The sequence below is a fragment of the Schistocerca americana genome, chromosome 10 (genome assembly GCF_021461395.2).
Source record: "Schistocerca americana isolate TAMUIC-IGC-003095 chromosome 10, iqSchAmer2.1, whole genome shotgun sequence".
Classification (NCBI taxonomy): domain Eukaryota; kingdom Metazoa; phylum Arthropoda; class Insecta; order Orthoptera; family Acrididae; genus Schistocerca; species Schistocerca americana.
In genome coordinates this window covers 180,333,212-180,339,726 of record NC_060128.1, presented here as the reverse complement: position 1 = coordinate 180,339,726, position 6,515 = coordinate 180,333,212, and the positions used below count along the sequence as shown (strand labels likewise).

Genomic DNA, 6,515 nt, shown 5'->3' with positions numbered 1-6,515 from the left:
GTGCCGCAGGAGAAATGATAAATGGGTAATTTCCAAGAATGTTTGCCTATCGAAGCCGCGCGCTCCAAACGATATATGTTCGGCATATGACAAGAACGAACAATCGAAGCAACAAAAATCTATTATACGTACTCATAGCTCTTAAAGCATACATCTTAGATTACCAGACTTTTTTGGTTCAAATGATTGTGCTTGTCATATCCCTTAATATTGACCATTCATCATAGGGCACCCAATATCGCTGATAATTAATTTTTTCTGATGTTTACTGTTGTGTTCAACATAATAATGTGTTGGAGTGGGCCGCTGAAGGTTTGACTTTGACGCCATCGCGCTTGTTTTGTTCTCGACGTTCAGTTTGGTATCCGCAGAGGGCTCTGGGATCAAGTCACGTGTGTGGATTGTTAAGGCGGTTATATACGATTTGTTGCAGTCAAGTTACGCGGAATGTGGTAAATGACGTGCTGTCTTCCAGTACATGTTTTAGTTTAGTAATCGTACTTGATATCATTTTGCTTGGTTCCTTCTACAAATTCTTGAACTATCAGATCTTACTGTGGAAACGGGCGCGTCCCTTAGCCAATGTACAGGTACTCCATGGGGCCTTGTGCCAAAGAAAGAATTTGTTCCAAGAAGGGAAGAAAAGTGTAGTTTTTGCCTCGTGATGCCCAGTTCTGAACTGTAGAACATATCATAAATTTTTGGGTAAACTGATGTCACATGTGTCACAGGCTTGTTTGAACCTTATTGTAAGTTTCGAATGTGGCTTGATTTCCATTTTAGGTTTGTTTCGGAATCTAAGAGCGCATTTGGCAGTAAATAGGGTGTGATATTAGAACGTCGGAGTAAGTGACTGATATTAGTATGCACGAAGTTGCGCAACCGCGAGCACAGCGGGAATCAGAACACGCCAGTATGTCGATACCTGCGCTGTTTCGGCAGAGCAGTAAGCCACTTTACCATTGTTCAGGACTGCTAAATTCTTATTCTGACGTTGAGCCTCGTGTTTTTAACGTCGTTAGGAGACCTGCGCAGGAGTGAGTACAGCGTTGTGCTAGCGACAGAATAGCAATACACAAGGCAAGTAAGTACTAATTACGAAACAGTGATCGTGTTTACGCCGATGTAAATTTAGAACATAGTAGGTGGGAAGTGATCAGTGTAATATTACTTCCCGGTATTTTTTTAGGTTATACATAGCTTGTGATTAGTGTAGCTACGGTTGCATAATGTTTCTCTAGAACTTGAGAGGGCAGTGTTTGCGAAAATAAAGTACTGTATAAGAATCGTGCCTTTGTGGTGGTGTCAAATCACTGCACTGAGAGCACAATACCTCCAGTTGCGTCAGCCTAGGCGTGTCAAGAGAATGAAGAGAAGAGGCCTTCATTTTGGACGTTTAGGACCATACATAGTGAAATGCTGATACCTGTCTTGCACACCGTATTTGATATCTTTAATTGCTGACAGTGTTAAGTAGTAAATTACACATGATTTTAATCTATACCAGCCGTTCAGAAATTACTCAGTAAATTTTGCAGATATGTGCTTACTAAATAGCTTATCAAAGAGACATCGAGATTGTTTTGTGGCCTGTTTGTTAGTTGGCAAAGAAAGGGAAATGTTCTTAAACCAATGTGTCAGAAGTTAGACAGTGAATGAAGTGCACAACAGAGGATCATACCAGTTGCTGTGAAAGCAAAAGACTTCATAAGCTTTTCGTAAGCAAGTCCAGATGAGGACATTCTAATTTTCCTTTATTAGGCTCTTGTGAGGATTGTATTATTACACAGTGTAATGACTATGATGCAGTATTCTTTATATTTTAGAAAACAATTTGATTTTGTAGTATTGTTGGTGTAGTAAAAAGGCACAGACTGTAGTGATGTGTGAAACTCGAATTTTACGTTGAAGGTTTTGAGTAGAGGGCAGGGGAATGGTTTGGAAATACGGAAGCGTCCGATCCCGCACGTCTGCTTTGACCCATGACGTCACAAAGATGGCGGAAACGACCATAAACCACGATTACAATATGGCGCATATAAAGTCGTTACGTACACATTATGAGGTCGAAAATACATCGAAAAAGAAACACACACACTTTCCACAAAAAGCCTAATGACACTAACGGGACAAGCGCTGGAAATGGGGTGTTTTTGGGTGGGGGCAAACTAAATATAAACAAATTTAGACGCCCACCCCCATACAAAACCACACAAACGACGAAAAAACCGACATGACAAAACTCCCCAAATTCCACTAAACACAATATCATCTGGAATCGGACACTTCCCTTGACCTATATAGCTCAACAGCAGCACCCGATCCCATAAATTAGGATCAAACACTTCCCTTGGCCTATATAGCTCAAAAACATCTCCCGATACCAATAGCAACATACACAGCCACACATAGGGATCGAACACTTCCCTTGACCTGCGCACTGTTAATTTTATCCGGCATATCCATTCCTGAACAAAAACAACAACTGATTAATTTTACTAAAATTACCACACGACGTACAGCGAACAACACTAAATTAACCTTCAAACAAAATTGTTAACTCACTGAAACGAATTCCACTACAAACACAGCCAACACTCGAACAATTCTGGATAATGAGCAAAAGCAAACTGAGCCCGTTACACCACATAAACGAAAACCCTGAACATACCACCAGAGAGCACAACAAACCACAACACGACGACATCTACAAATACGCCACACTCACAAACCAAACTCCACGCCGTCATGACGTCACACACGACGACACCCTTACGTCATGGGTCAAAGCCGACGCATGGGATTGGACGCTCCTGTCACCGAAACAAAGATTTCAGGTAGGGAGGGCTATACAGGTAGTGACAACCTGTATTACACAATCCCCTCTCTCTCTCTCTCTCTCTCTCTCTCACGCTTTGGTTTCCACCCTTAACTTTCCTGGTTGTTTAGTAATTGGTGTCACTCCACATAAATTTGTTTTGCATTTTCCATTATCATTTCAGCAAAATTCTCTTGTGTTAACTCTTCTAATCTCGCTTGAGGGGCACATTGAAAATCCTTATTCCTTTCATTTAATGTATCCATACCTATAATTTTTTTTCCTGTGATATTAGTTTTCTTCATTCTTGTTGAGTATTCATGTTTATGGTCGCTACCAGTATTAAATTGATTTAAAACTGAAACATCTTTGACCATTTTGGTGGGTCTCATGACTTGGGCTTTTCCATGTCCATTTCCTATTATTGTGTTTCTTAGGAAAAGCTATTCATGATGAATAATTTATTTTCTTCCGCAAGTTGAACTAGCCTTTCACCCATTTCGTTCTTCTCGTCGATTCCGTGGCAGCCTACTGAGTCACCACCCTGTTTTTTGATACCGACCTTGTCATTTAAGTCCCGAATTACCAGTTTAAAGTGGCAGTATTGTCCTTTGTTATATGCATTTTGTACTACTTCGTAAAATGCTTCTGCTTCATCATCCGAATAGCTTGCTGTAGGAGTGTATACTTGGACTATTTGTAGTGTCAAAATAAATACTCAGAAATTATTCAGATGTATGAAAACTTATAGGGTAAGTGTTACAGTGCTTTAACGGAGAAACACTCTTTCAGATCTCTGCAAGATGGCGAACTGCCACACTGCTGGTTCCTATCAATAGCTGTGCTCGGCATAGCCGAGTATTTTAATCCCCTTGGCAAATGGCTGCAGGAGAAACAGTAGTTTTCTGTCGAGCTGTGACAGTGCTGAAGCAGTCACACAAGCGAGACTCTCTCACGTGTGACAACTGTCTGGCCACTGAGGACAGACTGTGTACAGCAACTGCACCTGAAGGGAAAAGCAGTCACTGGGTGATGGGAGTAAGGAAGAGGCGGGGTTGGGGAGGAGGACTTGTTCTGCTGCTTGTGGGAGCATCCACGGATGTGGTGGGGACAAGGTAGGTTTGTGGGGAAGGAGGGTGAGCACAAAAGAAGTAGGGGAGGGAGAAAACATTGGTGGAATAGAATGCTGTATAGTGCAGGAGTGGGGTAGGTGGGTGAAGGACAGTGACTAGAGTATTGTGGAATATCCATCCTTGTTAAATAGGAGGAGAGAACCACAGCTGATAGGAGTATTACAGTTGTCAACACTAGGGACTAGTGAAGGTTGAGGCCAGGAGGGCTTACGGGAATTTGGGATATATTGCAGGAAGAGTTGTGCTTGTATCGATATGCTGTGTTTCCTGCTTTAGAAAGAGGTCTATTTGGGCAGAAACTCAAATGTGTAGTAGCCTGTTCGTTGTGCCTCTATATGGTTAGTAGGGATATACCCTTTTCATTATAATATTGTTATTCCATCCTACATTTTCCATTTTTCAAGTTTCTAACACGGTTGAAGGTATTAATGAGAACAACATTCATGGACCAAAACCCCTGTGGCAATGGAGATCCTGTTAATTCATAAGATTTTATTTTGCTGTTTTCATGTTCCTTGTAATGTCAACTTTTGGTTGTCAGCTAGCATAGTATTACACTGTTTAGTTATCATTATGTATTTTCACTCGTAAGAAATTATTTCAAACACAGCTTGCTGTTCTGCTATTTATTGCATTATGTAGTGTCCCAGTTGGGTTGGACATGAATATTAAATATTGTTTTTGTTGCTTCCTAATTGCTAGAGTCACCTCCGATATGGCTATGAAAGGGTTTGTCTCTTCCTTGCTTGAGTATTGCTGCAAGGAAATGTAATACTGCTACTCCCACTTTTCTTGTTTGGATTCAGTGGTTTCTGAACATTCAGCATCATTCATTGAGCTGCCTAGATCAAGTAAGGAAGTTCTGTCTAAAAAATATACGTAAAAATGAACTTCAATCAAGAAAACATGATTTCATTTCATAGCAAGCTGGATGAGACAGAATGGCACTTCAATGATCAAAATATGTCAAGCAGTTCAAATTTTGAAGATTCTTAAGTAGTTTTTTTAAATGTTCTCAATGAAACATTTCCGCCTAAAACTTGTTTTAATAAAGTGACAAAAGACTTGGAATAGATTACAAAAAGTATAAAAATCTGTAGTGCCAAGGAGAGGCACTACATAACAAATTAAGCTATAATAAAAATACTGAATTATATTTAAGAAAGTTGCCAAGGCAGCAAGACAAATGGCAAATAACAGTTTAATTTTTAAGACATGATAATAAATCAATTACAATGTGGGCTGTAGTGAAATATGAGTTGCGTGTTAATGCCTCTAGTCCTGGAATTTGTAAAATTAATATGATTATCATAAATCCAGCTCAGTTTTCATAATGCTTCCACGAGTTCTTCATTAATATGGTGAAGTCAGGTGTCAGTGTTGCAGATTATGACAATAAAGTATATTGTTTTGGACTAGACCAAATGTCTGAATGCCTCACAAAATTAAAACATTGTCAACAATAGTAGGAGGAAATGTTATATTAACACAGAAAAGTTTGAAGTTCTGCAGGCTGGGATGAGATACCCACAAAAGTTCTCAAATTTGTGTGTAAAATAAGACACCCACTACCTATTATAACAAACCAATCTTTTGAACATGGATGTTGGCCAGAGGCACTGAAGTACGCGGAAGTAAAACTGCTGTTCCAAAAGTGTTGAGAGGATATGGGAAATTACTGTCCCATCTCTCTTCTTCCAGTCCTGTCAGAGGTATTAAAAAAAAGCAGCTACCATTCAGATTCAAAATGTTATTGAAAGATATGATTTGTTTTGAGAAAATCAGTTTGGTTTCCAGTGTACAAAAGCCACTAATAGAAGTAATTAACAAGCTTGTTGACAAGATTAGTACATCATTAGACAGCAAAAATCAAAGATACCAGGGATCTCTTGTGACCTACAAAAGCCTTTGTCTCGTTACATCTTGCACTTCTTATTGATAAACTTGACAGGTATGGAATTAAGGGTAGTCAGGATTGCCACAGGTTATGGATGTTGGGGAATTTCTAACACGTGAAGGAAATTTGGAAAAAAAGCCACTGGAATTCCCCACCCCCCACTTCTCCCTCAGTAGATGAAATGGTTTGTTTTCTCAGGTACCATGCGCCATTGTTGGCTGGGTGTAGCTGAGTACGTGCACTGCTTCCCTACTCCCTCATTCTTACTGCTCCACCCCTTCTTACCACTTCTCTCTGCTTGCAGTCAGTGCTGCCATCACTTCTTGCCACTGACTTAGCAGCTGCCGATGAGAGGCAGGGAAGTGTGAGGGGTCATTTGTTTGGATCTGATTCCGCGAGACTGTAGCCGCAGCGGCCAGAGGCAGCAGTAATGTGTGCACGTGTTGTATCTAAGTGATTGTGTGAATGTGTGCGTGCGTGACTGATCTGGCCTTGTATCATCAAACAAAATGGCCTTGCTGTGCCAGTACTGAGGACAGCTGAAAGTAAGAGGAAACTACAGCTGTAATTTTTCCTGAGGGTATGCAGCTCTCCTGTATGGTTCAATGATTATGGCATCCTCTTGGGTAAAATATTCTGAAGGTAAAATAGTCCCCTTTTCGGATCT

General features: G+C 40.4%; 1 protein-coding gene across 1 annotated transcript in view; it reads left to right on the top strand.

Annotated features, from left to right (window-relative positions):
- Positions 1–403: 403 nt before the first annotated feature.
- LOC124552368 (putative F-box/LRR-repeat protein 9) overlaps positions 404–6,515 on the top strand; it is a 31,263-nt gene continuing 25,151 nt past the window's right edge. Inside the window, exon 1 of the mRNA XM_047126633.1 lies at positions 404–452. The gene's annotated coding sequence lies outside the window, so the exon portion shown is untranslated. The remainder of the gene's footprint in view (positions 453–6,515) is intronic.